Source organism: Mirounga angustirostris, unplaced genomic scaffold (assembly GCF_029215605.1).
Source record: "Mirounga angustirostris isolate CCGP_5_RB_7025 unplaced genomic scaffold, mMirAng1.0.hap1 SCAF_2, whole genome shotgun sequence".
Classification (NCBI taxonomy): domain Eukaryota; kingdom Metazoa; phylum Chordata; class Mammalia; order Carnivora; family Phocidae; genus Mirounga; species Mirounga angustirostris.
This window is the reverse complement of record NW_026991710.1, coordinates 34,073,556-34,095,475: the sequence shown is the minus strand read 5'-3', so window position 1 is coordinate 34,095,475 and position 21,920 is coordinate 34,073,556. Positions and strand designations below refer to the sequence as shown.

General features: G+C 41.4%; 1 protein-coding gene and 1 long non-coding RNA gene across 20 annotated transcripts in view; one reads left to right on the top strand and one right to left on the bottom strand.

The window, feature by feature from the left end:
* APBB2 (amyloid beta precursor protein binding family B member 2) overlaps window positions 1-21,920 on the top strand; it is a 365,427-nt gene that overhangs the window by 84,925 nt on the left and 258,582 nt on the right. For 3 of the 19 annotated variants that reach the window (XM_064584404.1, XM_064584406.1, XM_064584415.1), the window contains exon 3: window positions 2,675-2,761. The exons of 14 other annotated variants lie outside the window; for them this stretch is intronic. The gene's annotated coding sequence lies outside the window, so the exon portion shown is untranslated. Of the gene's footprint in view, window positions 1-2,674; window positions 2,762-14,252; window positions 14,370-21,920 lie in introns of those variants that run through there. 2 more of the 19 variants (XM_064584405.1, XM_064584407.1) reach the window with 1 other exon arrangement.
* LOC123848619 (uncharacterized) lies at window positions 12,816-21,568 on the bottom strand. Its single transcript, XR_006791837.3, has 3 exons — window positions 21,240-21,568; window positions 15,579-15,694; window positions 12,816-15,312 (listed from the first exon to the last, which is right to left on the bottom strand). It is a non-coding gene; the product is annotated as an uncharacterized LOC123848619 (long non-coding RNA).

Here is a 21,920-nt window from a genome sequence, read left to right as displayed (position 1 = left end):
GGAAGATGACAATTTTTTTTTTTTTTTTTTTTTTAAGAATGTAGGCAGTGGTACTCTGGAGAATAAGCCCATGGTAATACCCCTTATCTATATGTATTTCAATCTCTAATGCTTGATGTTTCATTTTTAAAAAAATCAACAGAGCCATGTATTTTTTCTAGATTCAGAAGAATTTTAGTAACTTCTTTTTTCCTAAAATGGTTTGATGAATAGCTCATCAGGGTCAGTAATATTTATTTTCGCCTTGTCTTCCTTTCTTTTTGTATAGATTATGTACTGATATCTGTCCCTCTTATGCCAAGTCATGCCAGGAAATATAATCCCCATGTTTTAAAGTACTTTGAACCATAGTGTAGGAATTGTAATCTATTAGGGAGATTAAGGAGACAGTTTCCAAAATACATATGTAGGTCTATATTTGTATATGTATGTGATGTTTGTATGCAATTGATTATGTTTATAATATAGAAAAGTCTGAAACAATAACTATGACACTGGATATCATGAAAGAGAAAAACCGATATAACCTTCAATAAATACTTAGTTCCCACAAGAACCTGATAATTTAAGAACTCACGGTAACCAGTGTGTAATATGGGGATTACAAACTCAAATACCTACCAGGACTTGACAGAAAAGTAAACAAGTGAACTGGAGTATAAAGGGGGTGGGGGGAAAGAGCATAGTTACCACTTGGCTATTCAAGAATGAGGGTCCAGTGTTGCCTGATGTTCCACTATTTCAAGAGAGGGCAGAAATGTGGATTTTTATGTGACTGCTCCCAGTTTTTTTAAGTGTTGAAAATACATTTATGATAATTAAAACCTGTTCTTTCATTCTCTGCTATGATGTTCTTTTCAGCAAGTTTTATAATTGCTTTCTATACGGTAGGTGGCATGGGGCTGAGAATTGTACGGCATGGCCCTTGCTTTCTAGGGATGCCCAGTCTAGCTGGGCCAGTATGATGTGGAACAGTTGGTACTGGTGGTAAAAGCCTCAGGAACCCCGAGGGGGTAGAAGTCAGTATGAGCTCGACCGTCTCAGGAAGACTTTTTAAAGGAGGTGGCATCTGCTGTGAACCTTGAAGGGCCTGGGTCTTGAGATTTAGGACAATGGAGAGCCAAGGTGGAGAGATGGGAAGATGTATGAGGTCTTGGGCCAGTGTACGCACACAAGGAGGAGGGCTTCGGAGCAGTTCTGTGCTCTGGAGAGAGACCCACGGGGAGCAAGGGATGTGATGATGGGAGAGTGTTCTGAACACCAGTCCTGCTGTGGTTTGTAGGATAAAGAGAGAGAGAGAGAGAGAAGGGGGAGCACTGAGGACAGGGAGAGCAAATTCCAAACTTTCCCAGCCATCTAGGAATGAGGAGAGGGTCTGGGCTGGGGCTTAGTTATTATCAATGAAAAGGAAGAAATGGGGACATGTTTTCCAGTCCATCAGAAAACCTTCTTGACTTGGCCTTCAGAACGTATCCATTGTTGCCACCTTGACCCAAGCCACCATTCTGTCTTGTCTGGATTATTCCAGGGATCTCCTAGCTGCTTTCCTTCCTTCTATCCTTCCTTGCCTCTCTATACTCTCAATTTTCATCTTATTTTATTTTTCCTTCCCTTCCCCTATATTCATCTGTTTCATTTCTTAAATTCTACATATAAGTAAAATCATATGGTATTTGACTTTATCTGAATGACTTATTTCGCTTAGCATAATACTCTCTAGTTCCATCTGTGTCGTTGCAAATGGCAAGATTTCATTCTTTTTGATGGCTAAGTAATATTCCAGTGTGTGTGTGTGTGTGTATATATATATACATATACACCCCACATCTTCTTGATCCATTCATCTGTCTGTGGACATCTGGACTCTTTCCATATTTTGGCTACTGTGGACATTGCTGCTATAAACTTTGAGGTGCATGTGTCCCTTCGAATCACTGTTTATATTCTTTGGATAAATACCCGGTAGTGCAATTGCCAGGTTGTAGAGTAGCTCTATTTTTAACTTTTTGAGGAACCTCCATACTGCCTTCCAGAGTGGCTGCACCAGTTTGCATTCCCACTAACAGTGTACAAGGGTTCCCCTTTCTCCACATCCTCGCCAACATCTGTTAATTTTAGCCATTCTGAGTTAATTTTGGCCATTCTGACTGGTGTGAGGTGGTATGGATTTTGTTTATTTAATGATCTGTCTCCAGCACTTAGAATGCTTCCTGCTATATAATACAATCTCAGTAAACATTTATGGAATTAATGAGTAACATAGTCAAACTTGAAGGATAAAAGTAGGTTATAAGGTCATAAATTGTTAGGCTTAAATTGAGATTAAATCATATAAATGATATTGTTTTTAGTATTTCTTTAAAAAATGGCTTTGGTGATTCTTTAGATATAGGTCTTTACAGTATTACATATAGCTAATGATATTCCTGGCCATGCACCTGGTTTGAATGGAAGTCTTGATCTCCGTGTTATTTTTTAAACCCATTTTGATATCGGGAGCAGGCAGTACAGATTAACACAGGAATAGGTAATCCTTCATGCAAAGACGTGAATGCCTGTGTGAAAAGGCACATGTGAAATGAGTGAAAATGTATTTTTTTTACACTTGCCTTTCATTATGATGAATGTCAAGTGAATGTCCTGATTTTTTCCCATGTTTGGATCTTTGTTGCAGTGAAAATTGCTTATAAAATGTGGACTGGCAGCTGGTGCTTAGAAATCTTTTGGATTTACCCCTACCCCTACTTTATGACTGGATTTGGTATGTAATGAAGTCTTTCATAAAGGCATTAAAAATGATATGTTGCTCTTTTTTGATCATCAAAATCAGAATGGTGTTGGGACATTGTCGAATGCAATATTCTTTCATGAGGAAAGGTAGTTAATTTTCAAAAAGAGTGAGAATTCCCTGTCTATTAAGTCTAGCCCCTGGCACTGGCAAGAACAAACAAATAGAGCTTTGCCATGGCCATTGTTCTGACAGAGTCAAGGGCTGAACTGTGTCCTCTCAAGATTCTCATATTGAAGTCCTAACCTTCAGGACCTTAGAACGTGACTCTGTATTTGGAGATAGGATCTTTAAAGAGGCCATGAAGTTAAAATGAGGTCATTCAGGTGGACCTTAACCAATATGACTGGTGTCCTTATAAGACGAGGGAATTTGGACTCATACAGACGGTGGGAAGACCATGTGAAGACACAGCAAGAAGACAACATTTATAAGCCAAGGAGAGAGAGAAAAACAACTTTGCCAAGCCTTGACATTGACAGCATCTCGGACTTAGAGATCTCCGAGTGTAAGCCACGCAGCCTGTGGGTGTTGGTTATGGCAGCCCTAGCCAACAAACACAAGCTGAAGCCCAAGGCTGTCCCAGCAGGTCTCAGCTCTCACCTGGGGTCCACATCCCCGTCTCCCTGGACGTTTGGAAGAGGGTGATTTCGTGGTGCCCTGGGTGTTCCCGCAAGAATGTCTGTCTGAATGCTTGCCGGCTTGCCAGGCAACGACAACTGGGATTCCTTGGCAGAGTCATTCATTGCTGGCCATTTTTGTTTTAAGCCGCTTGCCTTGTCAGCATTTTCATCTCCCTCAGAAACTGAATGAAGAGTGTGAGCTGAGGCGGAGGCACTTCTCTTACCACTGTCTGTGATGTGATGTCTCAGCTTTCCCTTCTGTGGATGGGCCCCAGCTCCGCCGAACGGAGGCAGCTCCTTCGGAGACGGGATGGCTCTGTGGATGGCTGTCTGTGGCGTGGACTGGACCATGGACGTGAGATGCCCGGGTTTCCAGCCACGTCCGCTTTCTCTGGAGACTGACCCTGGCAGCTTGGAATTTAACTGAAGCCCGATTCCATCCCTGGTTTTCCCAGTCAGTCTGAAGGCTGCTGTTACTTGATGGAAAACAAATTCTTCAAGAAGCAGAGTACGAGAGGTCTTTCAGAGAACTTTAGAATTTTTCCCGTCACATTTCGATCGATCTGTTTTCAAAAGGGGCAGGGCAAGTGGAGTCTGTAGTTAATTAGGTGATAATGAGTTTTGTTTGGTTTTGTTCCATGTCTCCTAGGCTCGGAGAAGATGAGGGGCGTAAATGTGGAGAACTTTCCTTTTGAATTCTTTCTTGATCGGGTTTCCAGGACACCCGACATCAGGGTATTTAAAATATCCGGACACCTGAAGTGAAGTGCTCCTGTTCTCTCCTGTGTATCTAGGGTCAAAGAGACATGTTTGATGTTAAAATTACACCTCTTTCCTATGTTTGGTCGACTCTTCTAAGTGATAGTATGAAGAGTTCTTCTTCAAATTCCTTATTTTCATATATTGCTATTATGTAAGAGAGATGAGACTGTCATGATAATTGAGTGAAATTTAAAATCTTCTGCTTCAAGTCATGAAATAACTTGTTTTTACCTATGTATCTCTTTAAAAAATTGTAATTTTTTAAAATTATTTCTCTTCAAAAATTTTTAATTGACTTTGTGTGTACGTTTCCTTTTTTTCTTTTTAAGTATTTATTTTAATTCCAGTGAGTTGGCACCCAGTGTTATCTTAGTTTCAGATGTTGATTTTAAGATTGTATTTATTTGCGAGAGAGAGAATGAGAGACAGAGAGCATGAGAGGGAGGAGGGTCAGAGGGAGAAGTAGACTCCCTGCCGAGCAGGGAGCCCGATGCGGGACTCGATTCCGGGACTCCAGGATCATGACCTGAGCCGAAGGCAGTTGCTTAACCAACTGAGCCACCCAGGCGCCCTTAGTTTCAGATGTTGAAATAACATGTTTTAGCCATGCCATCTTCCGGCCTGTCCTTTTGAGCAAATTTGTGGCTCATGGGGACGGATGACCCTAGATCCTAGCAGCACCTGCAACCCAAATAGTTCTCATTCCAGGGCCCACACAACGGGGTGTGTTTGAAAGTATTTGAAAGCAAAGTGTAAGCAACACGTTGTACACTTAGTCACAAAACATTATGTGGAAATCTGCCTTGCCCCAGAGCCTGGGAAACCACCTTCTTCTTTTTATCCTAAGATTTTGTGACAGTTCCCCTTTCTATAAAGGAAGAAGAAGCTGGATGAGATTTCTTCATGAGGATGGAAAATGAAGATACTTAGTTGAGGAAAAAATGCTATCATAGCTTGCGCTTCAAGATGACCCAAATCTGGGTAGGAAAACAGTTGTAGAAGAGGGAATTAGTAAAGTTTGCTCACCCAAAAAACTTGATCCAGCTTATTACTCTTTAACAAATGTGATTGTTCCATGCTTAATTAATTGTAGACTATTGAACAGGTTCATGGACCAGAATGTATTTTATCTGTAGAAAAAAGCCACCCTTAGGAATGATTTAAATCAGGGGTCAGCAAACTACAGGTCAGAGACCAAATCTGTCCTCCTGCCTGTTTTTATGTGGCTCATGAGCCTAGAATATTTTTCACATGTTTCAATGAAAAAAAAAAATTAAAAGAGGAAGAATATTCTTTGACACCTGAAAATGTTACAAAATTCATTCTTCAGTGTCTGTAAGTAAGGGGTTATTAGAACACAGCTATGCTGATTCATTTGTGTATTGTGTCTGGCCACCATCATGCTGTGACAGCAGGGCTGAATAGTTGTGACAGAGATTCTGTGGCCTGCGAAGTGTAGTTATTTATTGTCTGCTCCTTTATAGACAATCTGTGCTGCCCTAGTTTAAATAGTCATTTACATTTATTCCTTTTTTTTTTTTTTTTATTGTTTACTGTGTATTCGATGGGTTCCAATGTGCAGTGTGGAAAACCTCACATGGGATGGCAGGTTATCCCATAAACTCATCTTTTAATTTATACAGGATCCCTTCGGTAGCATGTCCGAAAGATGGCCACTGAACGTCTTAATGCAGTCAGGAAGAAAGCAGACTGGCAATTTACAAATTTTTTTCCTGGCCAAATCCCTCATGTAGTCAACTTGTATTTAGTGAGCGCTGACTGTATGTTACCCGCTGTTGGAGGCCGTCAGCGTGAGCGGTAATCCTCACTGACGGGGCCCCTCTCTGGGACCATGTGTTCTCAGAGGAGGAGGTGGACCATAAACAAATAAATATGTAATATATCAGGGTAATAAGCCCAGTGAAGATGAATCTAGAGGGGAGAGAGAGAGAGAGCTGGAGGCAAGAGAGGGCTGCTTGAGAGGTGGTGACGGGCAAAGCCCTCTGGGGCAGTTCCAGGTGAGCAGGAATCAGTGACATGCAGTGACAGGAAGACCCAGGAGGTGGCATTCTAGGTGGAGGCAACTGCAAGAGCAAAAGCCCTCAGGTGGGAGCAGACTTGGCACGTTCCAGAAACAGTTAGGCTGCCCTCTGGGCAGGAGCAGAGCGAACAAAGGAAAGAGTGATGCAGAGGTGAAGCAAAACAAATATGGGGGTGGAGTGAGGGATAGGTTACAAAGGGTGCTGCAGGGCAGAAGGAGGACTGAAAAATATTCCATTCTAAGAGAGATGACAGGGGTTTGAGCAGAGACCTGACTTGATCCGACTTACGTCTTTAAAAGGATCACTTAAACAAGGGGGACCACATCAAATGAAAAAGCTTCGGCACAGCAAAGGAAACCATCCACAAAATGAAAAGGCAACCTACTGAATGGGAGAAAATATTTGCAAATCATGTATTGGATAAAAAGGTTAATATCCAAAATATATAAAGAACTCTCATGATTCATAGCCAAAAACCAAACAATCCAATTAAAGAATGGGCAGAGGAACTGCATAGATGTTTTCCCAAAGAGGATATGCAGATGGCCAATAGGTACCTGAAAAGATGCTCAGCGTCACTCGGCATCGGGGTAATGAGAATCAAAACCACAATGAGATATCACACCTGTTAGGATGACTTTTATCAAAAAAACAAGGGATAATAAAGGTTGGCAAGAGAGTAAAGAGAACTTGTGTGCGCTGTTGGTGGGAATGTAATTGGTGCAGCAACCATGGACAACAGCATGGAGGTTCCTCAAAAAATTAAAAATAGAAATCGCATCGTAAGACCCAGCAACCCCACCTCTGGGTTTATATCTAAAGGAAAGCAGGATCTTGAAGAGGTCTGTGTGCTGCCACGTTGACTGCGGGGTTATTCACGACAGCCCAGACACGGAAACAACCTAAGTGTCCGTCAGTGGATGAATGAATAAAGATGTGGTCTCTGTATCTACAGTGGAATATTAGTCAGCCATAAGAAAGAAGGAAATCCTGTCACTTGCAACAACATGGATGGCCCTTGAGGGCATGATACTAAGTGGAATTAGTCAGAGGAAGACATGGACTCTATAGTATCACTCATGTGGAATCTGTTTTTTTTGTTTGTTTGTTTAAGTCAAACTCAGAGTGGAAAAGTGGTCTCTGGGGGCAGGGAGTGAGGGGGGTTAGGGAGAGGTTGGTAAAAGGGTACCACCTTGCAGCCATAAGGTGAATAAGGTCTGACGATCTAATGTAAAACGTGGGGACTGTAGTTGATAATACTGTACTGTATAATTGATATTTGCGAAGAGAGTAGAAATGAAATGTTCTCACCAAAAAAAGGGGGGGGAGTTAAATAAATAAATATGTGAGGTGATAGAATATGGTGATTAACCAGGTGGGGGAATTCCTTCACAATGAATACATACACCAAATCAGCATGATGTACACTTTAAATATCTTACAATTGTCTGTGTCAATTTTACCTCAATAAGGCTGAACAAAGGGATCACTTAAGCTACAAGGATGTTTCCTCTACTGTGTAGTTTATTGCTCATGATGCAATTTGGGGATTAAAAAAAAAAGCAAAAAACATGTCAGTATAGCAGCCAAAACAATTAGCTATAAAAGATCCTGAAATATTGTAGTGACTCTTCTTTGAATGGATGTAAGGCTGTTATAAAAGGGGCATCAGAACAGCAGTAATGACAGGGCACTGTCATGTTAGGTGAGCATTCAAAGGTTTTAGGTCTCCGTGTCTTTCTGGGTCCCATCAGGAAATAGGTGGCACATTCAAATTGGGAACTTGGGCAGGGCCTAAGGGAAATACTAGGATAGTGTGGTGTGCTGGGGGTAGAAGCAGCCAAACTCCTTCCACTCGGGGCCTGAGGGCTGAGGAAGGGAGCATTTATAGGGAGACAGAGAGCTCTGTGCAGGGGGCCACCTGACAGGACCTATGACCTGGTGGGACCCTGCAGGGAGGGGATCTCTTCTTCCTTCTGCTGTCCTGTGGGTGCCCACCCGCCTGTGGGAACCTCTCCACTGGGCAAAGCCAACCAGGAGCCAGAGGGCAAGGGAGCCTGTTATTAAGTGGATCAATGTCCTGGAGCAAAGAACAGAGTGGAAAACAAAGGAAGGAGTGGAATGTTGGGTTTTAGGATATACCTAAGATACTTTTTATGAGTTCCAGCTCTCTCTCGCTTGCCCTCCCCTCCCCTAACTCCACCCATACACACCACAGATGAGCACATTGCAAACGTGTGCACACACACACACACACACACCCCTAAGTCTCCTCTGGCATTTTGTGATCACTTTTCTGGGAGGGCAGAGAAGCAGTTCATTAACTGAAGTCTGAGGACATTTCTAACTATTTCTGTGGTGTTTGGGTGTGCAGCATATGCCATGGGATATACAGGGAAGGGTTTGGATAACTCTATACATCCCATCTTTCATTCCTGATAAAAAAAACTCAAAGCACATGTGTTACTGATGGTAGAATTAAACATTTTATTTTATTTTTTTTTTAAGTCTCTTTTATAGCTGGACACAGAAGGAAAAATACCGAGGCAGAAATTTAAAACCTTTGGTGAGCTATATTCAATTTTGGTTATTCTGGTTAAAAACAAAAAGCAAGCATTGAATTTTAGCCTCTTTGATCCAGATGGTTTTAGTTTTCCACCGTTGGACATATTAAAACTTTGAAGACACAGAAGTACCATTCAGTAAACTGCTTCTTTCAGCAACTTCTGTGATGTCCGGGTGCTCTAGAAGCCTGGGTATCCTTTCAGGCAGAAGCAGTTATCTCTGAATTAGTCACTCTCTGTGCGAGGTCAGGAGCTTTTTATTCCATACCAGGGGGCAGAGAGGGATTTTTTTTTTAATGATTTGATCTTTTGTAAATATGTGACTTTTCACTTGATTTAGGTTCTGAGAGTCAAAGATTCTAATAAAATAAAATGGTCAACATGGCCAACAAATCTATAGGAAGAAAAATATGCACAAGCCAGTTTTAGGTGTTAATTTCTTGAGTGTGGTTCCTGTAAGAGGAACTCAAGCTATATGGATGGTAAAATGAATTTTCCTCTCCCCGTTTTTCTGGAGTCTGGATGAAAACTGAGCCCTGTGGCACATTGCTGAATGTTCTTGGCCCCAAGTTGGAGGCCTAGCTGAGGACTCGTGGGGAAAACAAAACTCTATTTTCTGTTTATGGTTATCAGCCATGTTGTAAAACATAAATGTAATTTATTTTGCCTTAAAGTCAAGGAAAAAAAGCCCTCTTGAACTTCCCCATTAGTTTTCAAGAACCAGAGCAGCGTATGTTTTTGTTTCATGGCTTTTGCCCACAGGTAAGCTATGCCGCAGAGAATCACTCATGTGGTCATGGGCCACTGGATTTGGGGAGCCCCCACTGTGTGGGGCATTGTGTTCACATTTAGGACTGGTAAGCATGAGTGAGGCAGTGCCCTAGTCCTGAGTTGGTTTATATAATTCTGCTGGAAGATTGGATGCATGAGCAGACACGTGGCCTGCAGAGAAAGAAAGACTGCCTCAGGATGAGGAGAGTGCCGTGGAAAATTACAAGGCAGGAGAGGTCCTGTCTTTACAGCTGGAGAGAGAGCAAAAACACAGCTGCCACTGAGCCAGGCCTTGAAGGCTCCCGGGTGGAAAAGATCCGGGGTGGATTTGAAGGAGTTCTGACTTCAGTTATAAGCTTCAGTTTTCCTCATCTGTAAAATGGTGCTATCTTTCCCACCCATATCACAGTACTTTTAGGAGGCTAAATTATAAAATGCACCACCCACAGTAAAATACTCTTAATACTATTACTTACTGTTGTGCTTAATATTATCGGGTGGTGTCTGTTACATATTTACATGTGTGAGATGCTCTTCTGTAGTTTTCCAGGAGGGTGATCTCACAAAGAGTTACCGTTACTCTTGGTGACTTATTAGGCTAGCCCTACTCAGGAAGGTCTTTCTCTGTGGGAGTCTAGCAAATCTCATAAATGTAATGGAGAGAGTCCGCTCTCATAGTGGGGAGAGGTCCCTGGACAGAGAAAGGCCAAGTTCGCGTCTTTAGGGAAGAACCATATGTGGGATGGTTGAGTGTGTTAATGTGCAGATGCCTGAAGTCCTGGGTTTGAGATAGCCATACAGAAATTTGGGAATTAGGACTCTGTGATTGTTTTTTTAAAAGAAAATAAGTATCAACGCTTAAAAAAAATTTTTTTTTTTTAATTTCCTAGAGTCAGTTTCTGAGACTTGAAGAACTTTGAATTGACTTAGAGAAGTAGGAGATGCAGTAAATCCCTTCCTGGGAATGAATAAAATGTCGTGAGTTAAGTTGGAGACTTGGAGCCTGAAACATGTTAGGATTGTATGAGGGGAGGGATATGAATGCATGAGATTAGGTTTAAAAAGCATATGCCACATGTTTAGTCAGAGATCTAGTTCCACGTCACTCCCCAGATAGACCCCATGCATGCGTTCCCTTTGCTAAATAGGACTGGACCACCCTTTGGCAGTTTATGAGCCAATCCAGAAAACCAACCTCATGGTCATTCTCTTTTTTTCCTTTTTTAAAATAGACTTTATTTTTTAGACTATTTTTAGATTTACAGAAAAATGGAGAAGATAGTACCCAGTTCTGTACCCCCTCACCCCATTTGCCCATTATTAACATCTTATATTAATATGGTACATTTATTACAATGAATCAACCAATAGTGATGAAACCAAAGTCCATAATGTGTTCAGATTTTCATAGTTTATACCTGGATCAAAAACTGTCCTTTTTAACTCCCCGCCGTGTCCCATCACTGTTTTGGACAGTTAGTGACTTTCCATTAGTTTTGTCTGTTGAGTGAATAAACACATCACATGCTCTGCCTGCCTTTAAGTTGTTACAGTGTGGCAGGGAAGGATCCAACACACCGTGCAAATGACATGCACCTTGGTGTTGGAGAGTTTGGAAGCAGAGAGGGCTACGTTTGGATGAAGCCCAGCACTGCCTGTTACTACCCTTGTGACTTGGACAGGTCACCCAGCCTCTCAAAGCTTGTTTTCTCACCCGTGAGAAGGGGGTAGTAGCAGTTCCTGCCTCACTGGGGTAGGAATAGAATGAGTAAGTGAAAGAATGCACATGAGAGTGTGTTGAGCAGGGCCTAACATAGGGAGCTGTCAGTCAATGTCAGCTTCAAGTTTGACCACGGGGGATGGACTGTGCTAAGTGTGATGAATCAGAAAAGGATGATGCGTAAAGTTGTGGGGCGCGGGGGGAGGTGGATAGGAACGTTTTCTTGGGGAAGGCAGCATTTGAGATTGACCTAAAAGGATTAAGTCTGCTCTAACCAGAGGCACAGTGACCATCGAGAGAAAATGCCAGGTTGAGAGACTGTAATACATAAAGGTACGGAGAGTGGGAAGGCTTGGAAAAATGTCTTCTGGAGGAAAGAAAATTATTTACTGTAGATGGACCATAGTGTAAGGTGGTAGGACAATAATAGGACAAGGGAGAGAAAACTGTAAGATAAATGTTTTTGACCGATAGCAATTTATTTTTCATTTTTTAAATTTAAATTCAATTAATTAACATATAATGTCTTATTGGTTTTTGAGGTAGAGGTCAGTGATTCATCAGTCTTATATAGTACCCTGTGCTCATTATGGACTGAGAGAAATTTAAACTTTTAAAAGTTTTCAAATATAGAAAAAAGTAGAATGAATACCACAGTGAACATCCATAGAATCTCCATCTTATTTTAATAATAATAATTATTTTTTTAAAAGATTTTATTTATTTGAGAGAGAGAGACAGTGACAGAGAGCACACATGTGGGGAGGAGAGGGAGAAGCAGGCTCCCCGCTGAGCAGGAAGCCAGATGCTGGGCTGGATCCTAGGACCCTGGGATCATGACCTGACCCGAATGCAGACGCTTAACGACTGAGCCACCCAGATGTCCCTAACTTTAACAATTATTAACATTCTTCCCTATGTACTTCATCAGTATAAATTTTCATAGGTTATCTTTTTTTTTTTTAAAGATTTTATTTATTTATTCATGAGAGACAGAGAGAGAGACAGAGGCAGAGGGAGAAGCAGGCTCCCCGCGGAGCAGGGAGCCCGATGCGGGACTCGATCCCAGGACCCTGGGATCATGACCTGAGCCGAAGGCAGACGCTTAACCGACTGAGCCACCCAGGCGTCCCCATAGATTATCTTTTGCTGAACCATTTAAAAATAAATTCTAGATATCATGACATTTTACCCCAAAATATTTGAGCATGCATCTCCAAGAAATAAGGAAACTGCCTTACTGAATATCAATAAATAAATGTTAAGTCCAAATAGATTCAGATTCCCCCCATCAAGATGATGACTTTGATGTTAGTTTTGAAATTTCAAGTGATCGCATTTTTAAATAACTCCGCATCTGCCTACTTGCCTTGAGTAGACCAGCACTAGACTCATAGAATTCAGTAGAGATACAGTGACACATTGATTTCGGGTGAGGCCAGTGTCGAAACTTCCCCCATGTGAAAAGACATCCCGAATGGTTCTGTGTAGACACGCAGAAGTGATTTTTGGTTCCGTTGGCTCGATAAGCTTTTTGGACACTCGATTCCAATCCCTGTGGGTAATTTCACAGTGAGTTTCACAATATTTCTGGAAGGCAAGAAGTCCGTCAGGACCGCGGGTGGAATTGTGGTATGAGTGCCTGAAGCTTGCGACGGGAAAGTCCCTGGAAGTTGGAAGAGATTTGGAAAGCAGAGGAAGCAGAACCTTGTGAGTGCTGGGGCACAGAACCTCCTTCTTTGGTTTTGGCCCACCCCGATTCACAGACACCTATGGCTGGGCAAGTGTCTGAATTGTTCTAAGTCCTGGGGTGGGTGTGCAAAATTCCTCCTCCCCCCGGCTACACTTCTCCGACTCACAGAATATACCCTGGCCAGCACTGGGACTCTTATGCAAGAGAAGGAGATGGGTATTGAGGAAGGTTCTCCTCCAAAGGGGCACCCTCTTATTGCCTTTTCCTAATGACATCTCCTTGTTACACTGTGGAAGTGGGGCTCCTCTGGGAATCATTTCTTTCCACCTCACTGGCAGGTGCACGGTGAGTGCTACGTTAAATGATTCCATTTAGCCTTGTAGTGTAACCTAGCCCACCCTGCCTCTTCTAGAGGAACCTTATTTCCACCTCTGTTTGGACTTTGATGCGGTTGCATTGACCCACTTGGAAAAGATCCAGTATGTAGTGCCTGCTTGTTTTTCCTTCTGTCCTTAATTTGGGTTGCCTTTTGTTGTCTTCCAACTGAATGGATTCTTTCTCTTTTAAGGGAAAGGAACCTGAGAAAAACAATGCTTGTGGTGATTGTTAAGGATAATTGCTGTTTTATGTTAATCTAAGTGTTTAAATGAGGAGATAGGGAATTGCTAATTCATCAACCTGTTCTCTCCCCAGCCTAGTCCTTTTAAGTATATTTGTTGCTTAAATAAAGATGTAGCCATGCAGAGTGGAAATGTCCAAATGTACAGTTTTTAAGTGCAATTGTATATATAGGATTTAAAATTTTATTGCCATCAGCAAGAATCATGATAAGATTCTTGGAAATTATAGAAAAGTGGAAAGGAGAAACCCAGAGATAACTAGCATTAACACTGTGAATTTATGTCTCGCTATTTTAATCTACGTGTTACATCTCTCTAAATGGGCAGACTTTCACTATACTGTCTAGAACTTTTTGCTACTCAAATGTGTGGTCCCTAGATTCAGCGTCCTTGACATCTCTTGGGAGCTTGCTAATGCAGAATCTTGGGCTCTACCCCAGAATCATAATTTGTATTGAGTGATATTACATATACATTAAAATTTGGAAGCTCTATTACACAGTATACTCAGGGCAGCAAGTGAAGTGGATATGGCTCAAAGAGCCAAGACCTGTGCTCTCTGTTCTTCTCCATTTCCCCTCTGTCATGTTTTCTTAAAATAATTCGCCTCATATGCACTAAAGCTAAACATGAGGTCTCTCTCTCTCTCTCTCTCTTTTTTTTTTTTAGTAAGCCATAGCAACCCTGTCAAGAAATCTGTCTCACACATAAACATTTCATTCAGTGAACATTCGTGAAGGGCTTCCTGTGTTCTGGGTCCACACGTAGCAGTCCCGGACCCTGCAGGTAAGGCTTGCATATCCTGCAGGAGAAGCATATGGAGGGCAAGGAGGATTGAGTGGTTGCTTCTGCAGGGGTGGAAGTCACCAAGAAAAATAGTCTCTGAGCTGAGGCTTGAAATATAAACCCGTGAACATGAGTTATGAGTATTGCTAGGCTCTAGAGAGAGCACAAAGTTGGATGAAATGGGTCCTTTCCTTTGAGGGTCATCCGCTTGATTTAAGGCCAGGGGATGGTGTTTAAAGTTGTAACTAACAATATGAAGCCCCTTGGTGTTAGGGTAGAACCAGAAGGCCAGGTCTGAATGTCAGCATTACAACTGTGATCTTGGACAGATTGTCTCCCCTGAACATCCATTCTTCTGTAACGTTGGGATAAAAGAATATTTCACAGACTTACAGTGATTTTATAAATGAGATAGCATAGCAAAGAACTTACCTACAGTGGGTGTGGAATTGATACTGTATGAGAAAGATATTAAAAAAGTGCCAAGTGAGTACCATAGACAGAAATTTTGAGGAAGAACAGAGGAAAGAGAGGCCATTCGCCTGGAATCTGAGAGACCATGGCCAATATGGTCTTGAGGACGCAAACGAGCAAGAGTGGGTATGAAGGATGGGTCATGGGAACCAAAGTGAAAGACGAAGCTGCAATTTTGAGACTGGATAGACTAAGAAAAGGGGTCATAGAAACGAGGGGTCACATTTGGTGGGGAGAGTTCTGTTTCAAACCCATTAAACTTGGGGCAGCTGCAGAGAGCTGTGCTTCTGGGATGCATGTTTGTTTGCCTCCCTGGCTTGTCGCTCAGACGGCCTGTCGTAGGCTTGACCAGGGCTGGGGATGACTTGAGCTGCTCAGCCTTCCCGCCTCAGGGTTTGCTCAGTAGGAAGCTTGCAGAGGGACTCTTTCTGGCTCAATGGAAATAGCCACATGCACGCAGGCTTTCTCACTGGGAAGGGAAACAAGGCAGAATTTTATTTATTTTATTTATTATTATTTTTTAAGATTTTATTTATTTGACAGAGAGAGAGACAGAGCAGGAACACAAGCAGGGGGAGCGGGAGAGGGAGAAGCAGGCTTCCCGCTGAGCGGGGAGCCCGATAATGGGGCTTGATCCCAGGACCCCGGGATCATGACCTGAGCCGGAGGCAGACGCTTAATGACTGAGCCACCCAGGCTCCCCACAAGGCAGAATTTTAAAACCTTGAGACCTACCTCTCCTTCACAGTTAGTGGAGGAGAACAGAACAGTTGCTCATGTTTATCCTCTTCCTTGAGTTTCTTTTTCTTTTTCAATCTCCTTCATCCCAACTAGTGGTCATTAATCAATTGCTACAGAAGAGAAATGAATTGGAAAAAGTTTTTTGAAATATAGCATGTGGTATGCCGAGATGGATGTATAGTTCAGCATGGCCTTTAAAAATTAAAATTCATACTTTTTATTTTGAATATTCACAATTGAATATAATATCTGACTTGATGTACTGATTATAATATCTGGTTGCAAATTATTAGAGATGCATATGTGCAGCATTTTAGGCAGCAACTTGTGAGACTCAGAAGCCAAGAATTTCTGTTATTTTCCAAAGTAATCAGGACTATATACCTATCTGTGTCTGTTTCCTTTCAAGTCATTTATGATCTGTCTTTATACAGAGTAGATCTAGCAGCCCGCAAGAAATCATGGTTACTGGTTTTTATAGACCACAGCTAGCCTGCCATATAAAATGCTAACATTTTGCCAGATTTGCTTTATCTCTGTCTCTGTGTCTTGTCTGGCTGGCTCTCTACACATGCACACACTTTAAATAATTTTTACTGAACCATTTGAGTTATAGAGATCATAAACTTTTTGTTCCAAATACTTTAACACATATCTACCAAGTACAAGAATACTCTTCCACATAACCCACACTAAGAAATATTATCTAATATATAGATATTTGAATACTTATTTAACTTTCCCCAGTTATTCCAATAATGTTTTTTATAACTATTCCTTTCCTCATCTAAGAATTCTCAACAATCATTCATTGAATTTTGTATCTTTAGTTTCCTTTAATAGAGCAGTCACCCCGTTTTTTTTTTATCATTCATGGCACTGATATCTTGGAAGATTTTAAGACAGTTGTCTAGCGGAAAATCCCACAATCTGGATTTGTTTGATTGTTACTTTATGATTAGGTACAGATTAAGCATTTTGACAAACATATGACACAGTGATTGTGGAGACACATGACATTCAATTGTCTCATAATTGATTATGCTAACTATCACTTGGGTAAAGTGGTCTGCCAGAATTCTCCATTATAAAGACACCCTTTCCCCTAGGCAAGTGATAAGTAATCTGTGGGGTGATACTCTGAGACTGTGTGAGTATCCTGATGCACAGAACCCTTTCCCTAATGGTTTTAGCATCCATTAATGATCCTTGACTGAATCAATTATCGCCCGGGTGGTTGCCAAGCGGGATTTTCTATTTCTGCTATTCCTTTGGTATTTTATTAGCTGGCATTCTTCCTAAAGAAGAGCTTCCTGCTATCCCCTATTTCATGAATGTCTCTGGATTTATGGTTCCTTTGTTTTATTCAGTATGTTCTAATTCATCCATATCCTTCTCTTTTTTTGCTGTTGTTCAAACTGCCTCACATTTGGCCAGTGGGAGCCCCTTTGAGGTGGCGCCCGTGTCCTTCTGTCATGTCTGCGTTAATATTTGAGCATTTCCTTAGTTTCTGGCAAAGTAAGATATTCTAGGCAAATTTATGCTGTCCTTGCCCCAGGCCTGGACCCAACTGTTTCTGGAATGAACTAAGGTATTTAGAAGCCAAGATCTGGGTGCTCAGGCTTTTCTTTAAAAATACGTATGATCTAGAGAGAGTTAAACGTCAGCCGTCATTTGTTTAAGCTCTCCCAGCCTCCACTTTCTGCTCAACTATTCCCTTGGAGCCGCTGGTTGTTTAGAAGTTGGAAGGAGAGAACCAGTTGAGAGGAAGAGGCCATCAAAAGTGAAGGTCCGGGGCGCCTGGGTGGCTCAGTCGGTTGGGCGTCTGCCTTCGGCTCGGGTCATGATCCCGGGGTCCTGGGATCGAGTCCCGCATCGGGCTCCCTGCTCAGCGGGGAGTCTGCTTCTTTCTCTGACCCTCCCCCCTCTCATGTGCTCTCTCTCTCTCTCATTCTCTCTCTCAAATAAATAAATAAAATCTTTAAAAAAAAAAAAAAAGAAAGAAAGAATGCACTGACAAATGTACAGTCCGGCAACTTGGACCGAGAAAGAGAGACTGAAATTTTAGCTTGACTAGCTGTAGGAGGCAGCCGGTCAAGCTGCTCAGCAAGCAAGAAAGGCATATTCTCTGATGCCCTTCTCTAAAGTGGCTAAGTTGAGGGACACCTGGGTGGCTCAGTTGGTTAAGCATCTGCCTTCAGCTCAGGTCATGATCCTAAGGTCCTGGGATCAAGTCCCACATCGGGCTCCCTGCTCCGCGGGGAGCCTGCTTCTCCCTCTGCTTCTGCCTCTCTCTCTCTCTCTCTCTCTGACTTTCATGAATAAATAAATAAAAAACATTAAAAAAAAATTAAAAAAATAAAAAAAGTGAAGGTCCTCTGGCTTTGGACCGGAGGTAGCACAGTGAGGCAAAAAGGGAAGTGAAATGGTGCCAAAGACCGATTTAAATTATGGTGGAATTCTGCCCAGGGAGTGGCTAGAGAGCCCCAGGAAATAATTCCTGCTTCTTTTCTAGGTAGACTCTGAAAATCGGTTGCCCCTTTTTTATATCTAGTAATGCTAAGAGAGCGTATTTCCCTGAGCTATACATGTGCTAATTCTTAGAGCAATTGAAGAAATAGAGTTTCCATCCTGAGAGTTCCTAAGTGCTCTGTATTTTCAGGGTCAGCATGTGGTATGCCGAGATGGATGTATAGTTTAGCATGGCCTTTAAAAATTAAAATCCATACTTTTTATTTTGAATATTCACAAGTGAATATAATATCTGACTTGATGTACTGATTGTAATATCTGGTTGCAAATTATTAGAGATGCATATGTGCAGCATTTTAGGCAGCAACTTGTGAGACTCAGAAGCCAAGAATTTCTGTTATTTTCCAAAGTAATCAGCATGCATTTGATACGATGATAGAGCCTCTGAGAGGTATCTTGAATCGCCTGATTTTTTGGAACTCAGTATGTCCTCTGTGATCTTTTTCTATACATAATAACGAATTTAAATGTTCATTTTGCCTTTCCTATTGTTTAAAACAAAACACGAAGCTAGTAGCTTTCGTTTCCATTTGATAGGGAACCTATGAAAATGCTTAAAAATATCAAAGCAATTTTGAAACATAAGGGTTTTGTTTTTGTTTGGTTTTCATCAAAGTCAGCATTTGTGGAAGTGGAAGAAAACAAAACAAAAATATAAAGACTACTACATGCATACTTTGTCTAGCAGGAATATGGTTTTTATTCCAACGTTCATGCTGAATGTTACAGATGCTTTATAGTTTCATGAAACAGAAGCGCACACCCACACCCACAACCACCGACTTTGAATTCTCAGTACGTTCTTGAGAATGCAGAGTCATCATATTAAAGCAACTGTTCTCGTGGGTTCCTGGCTGTGCATTACACCAGGAAGGTTAAACTGAAAATGGAAAGGAACACGTTCTTTAAATGTGCTGCTAGCCGAGCATAGGTGAGTGAACTCAGGTGTGTTGTGGCCACATTGTCCCAAATTGTCCTTTGACTCCTGAGTACCCTCACCATTCAGTTCTTTTGTGATATCCACGTATGGGATCAAACTAAGTGCCCTCACAACTAAGGAGTCACCATTTTTGGCAAATGGACAATTTTCAAAGTCAAGTTTCGTTGTTATTGGGAAGATCTTAATATAACTGAGTTCTTTTGGAACTCATAAAGATCAGCCTCTGTCTCTTGGTACTTTCTATTTAAAACTCACCAAGCGGAGCGGTTATTCCTACGCCCAAGTCCACTGCCCCTTGTATTTCTTTAATCTTGATCTTGTTTGAAAGGCGCTTTATCCAGAAACAATTTCTTCATTCAGAATGAAATTTCTTTCAGATATTAAGACGGCTTATATACAATTATATAACTTAAAAAAATCTTCTTTCATCTGGATTTTACTAAATTCATGACAGTTTTAGCCAGTAAAAGCAAATTATATTTTGGCCTCTGTAATGGATTTATATATTTTGAATGTCCCTGTTGGGACTGTGTTTGCCTTGAGTTGTGAGATAGAAAATACTTTGAAGGGTTCAGTTATGAGACTGGGTCTGTTAATGCTTATGAAGGAAGCTTCTGATGTCCTTGTTCTTGGTCTGGCCTTCATTGGCTGGATTTACATGTGAACTTAAAGTGGGGATAAAAAGAGGTTTTTTCCCATCAAATGCCTTAGTTCTGTTTTTATATAGCATATTGTTATTTGTGTGTGTGTGTTTTTTTTTTAAGATTTTGTTTATTTATTTGAGAGAGAGTCAGCATGAGCAGGGGGAGAGGCAGAAAGAGAGGGAGAGGGACAAGCACACTCCCCGCTGAGCAGGGAGCCTGATGCTGGGCTGGATCCCAGGACCCCGAGATCATGACCTGAGCCAAAGTCAGATGCTTAATGGCTGAGCCACCCAGATGCTTCTTAGCGTATTGTTATTTGTAATTGTAAAAGTAGATGTGGTTATTGTGAGAAATTTGGGTACCACAAGAAAATGCAAAGAAACTAAAAATTATTTTACTCTAATTTCATTATCTCTAATTAGCAGCTATACAAATGTTGACTTTTTTCCCCCCTTTTTTCTAGCTACAGATACTTTTAAACAAAATTGGGACTATACTGATCGTCCTGTTTTATAGTCTGCATTGCCAGTGAACACTGCTTAGAAACGTTTTCCCATTTTATGAAATGATTTACGGATTTAGAAAAAACTGTTTACCCATTGTTGGGCATTTATATTTTTAAAATTGCTTGAAGTCAAGGGGCGCCTGGGTGGCTCAGTTGGTTAAGCGACTGCCTTCGGCTCAGGTCATGAGCCTGGAGTCCCAGCATTGAGTCCCGCATCGGGCTCCCTGCTCGGCAGGGAGTCTGCTTCTCCCTCTAACCCTACCCCCTCTTGTGCTCTCTCTCTCACTCTCTCTCTCTCTCAAATAAATAAATAAAATCTTTAAAAAAAAATTGCTTGAAGTCATATTACTTATCATAGGAAAACTTCTTTGTACATACACATCCATACTTTTTATGTATATCTTGGACTTTTTAAAGGATAAATTCAGAGTCTTTTTTCAATTTACTGGTTTCAAAGGGTGAAAAGTAATTCAGTCCAGTTTGTCATTTCCAGTAATTACAGTTAAGCCCTCTTGACTGCTAGGATCTGTCTTTATAACGCCATCATCTTGATAAGATGTATAGTAGCCTTATTTATCTAACACCATTAGGGAACTTCTCATAAATAAAATTTTCACGTAACTCAAACTGTCCCTTAAGTGTCTACACTTGATAATTATAAACATTGTGAATGAGAATCTTTCTAAAATTGTATTACATATGTTGCTATCCTCTTTAACATAATGAAAAGCTATAAAAATCACAATTTACCCCCTTCTGGTTCAAATCACAAGCATCTTTATGAACACTAGTTACTGTATAGTCAGTTCTGCTAAAATCCGAGACAGGTGTTTCTGAGACCCACCGTGCTATGCAAAATCATGCAGTAAAACCCACAGCACTTATGGGAAAAATAGGGTCAGGGCATAACACTCAAAAAGCTTTATCAGTGACACATTAAAAAAATAAGGTAGGAACTGAATAAAAATTGTAGCACAATTTTACAGATATCAGGTGGTTAAGAAATAAATAGTACAATCAATATGACACTTTACCTTGACAAAATCCTGATGTTTTCTTGCAGACTGAGGCCTTCCAAAGGTTGCAGGTTGTGAGTTATTTGAAGTGGTGGAAGGAGGGCTCCCTGAAATCAGAAGGGAAGTCGGGGCACCTTGTATGGATGGGTGTAGCTCATAGCACTGGTGGACACTGGGGTCGCCCGTAGATGTTGGAGGCATGGGCTTTGCGCATCCTGCGTATCTTTACGCAGCTGCGTTCTGCCTAGGTGCAGTCTTCTGCTATTACCTAGGGTTTCCTGCAATGAAATCACGCATCAACAAATGTGAGATTGCATAGCAGTGTTGGAACAAACACAAACGTTATAGCAGAACAGATTGTACCGAGTGGTAAGACAGTGACGTCGAGGGGATGTTCTTCTTTTCTCTACCCCTAATAGAGTGAATACGTGTAGAACGCTTCCGAGAAGAATCTGGCATACGAGTGAGCATTGTGTTAAGTGTTGGCAGTCACAGTGACAATAATAATAATGAGTGATGCCTATCAATGTTTGTGGGATTCTGTTTTTCAGTTATAACCGCCTCCTGTAACATTGCTTCCTGCCTCCTTCTCATTGACCTATTTCTCAATCTCCTGTGGCTTTTAAATGAGTTTATTGTGCTTAGAATTACATCTAGCATAAGGCCCAGCATGGAAGAGCCTGGGGGGGAGGGTGGCGG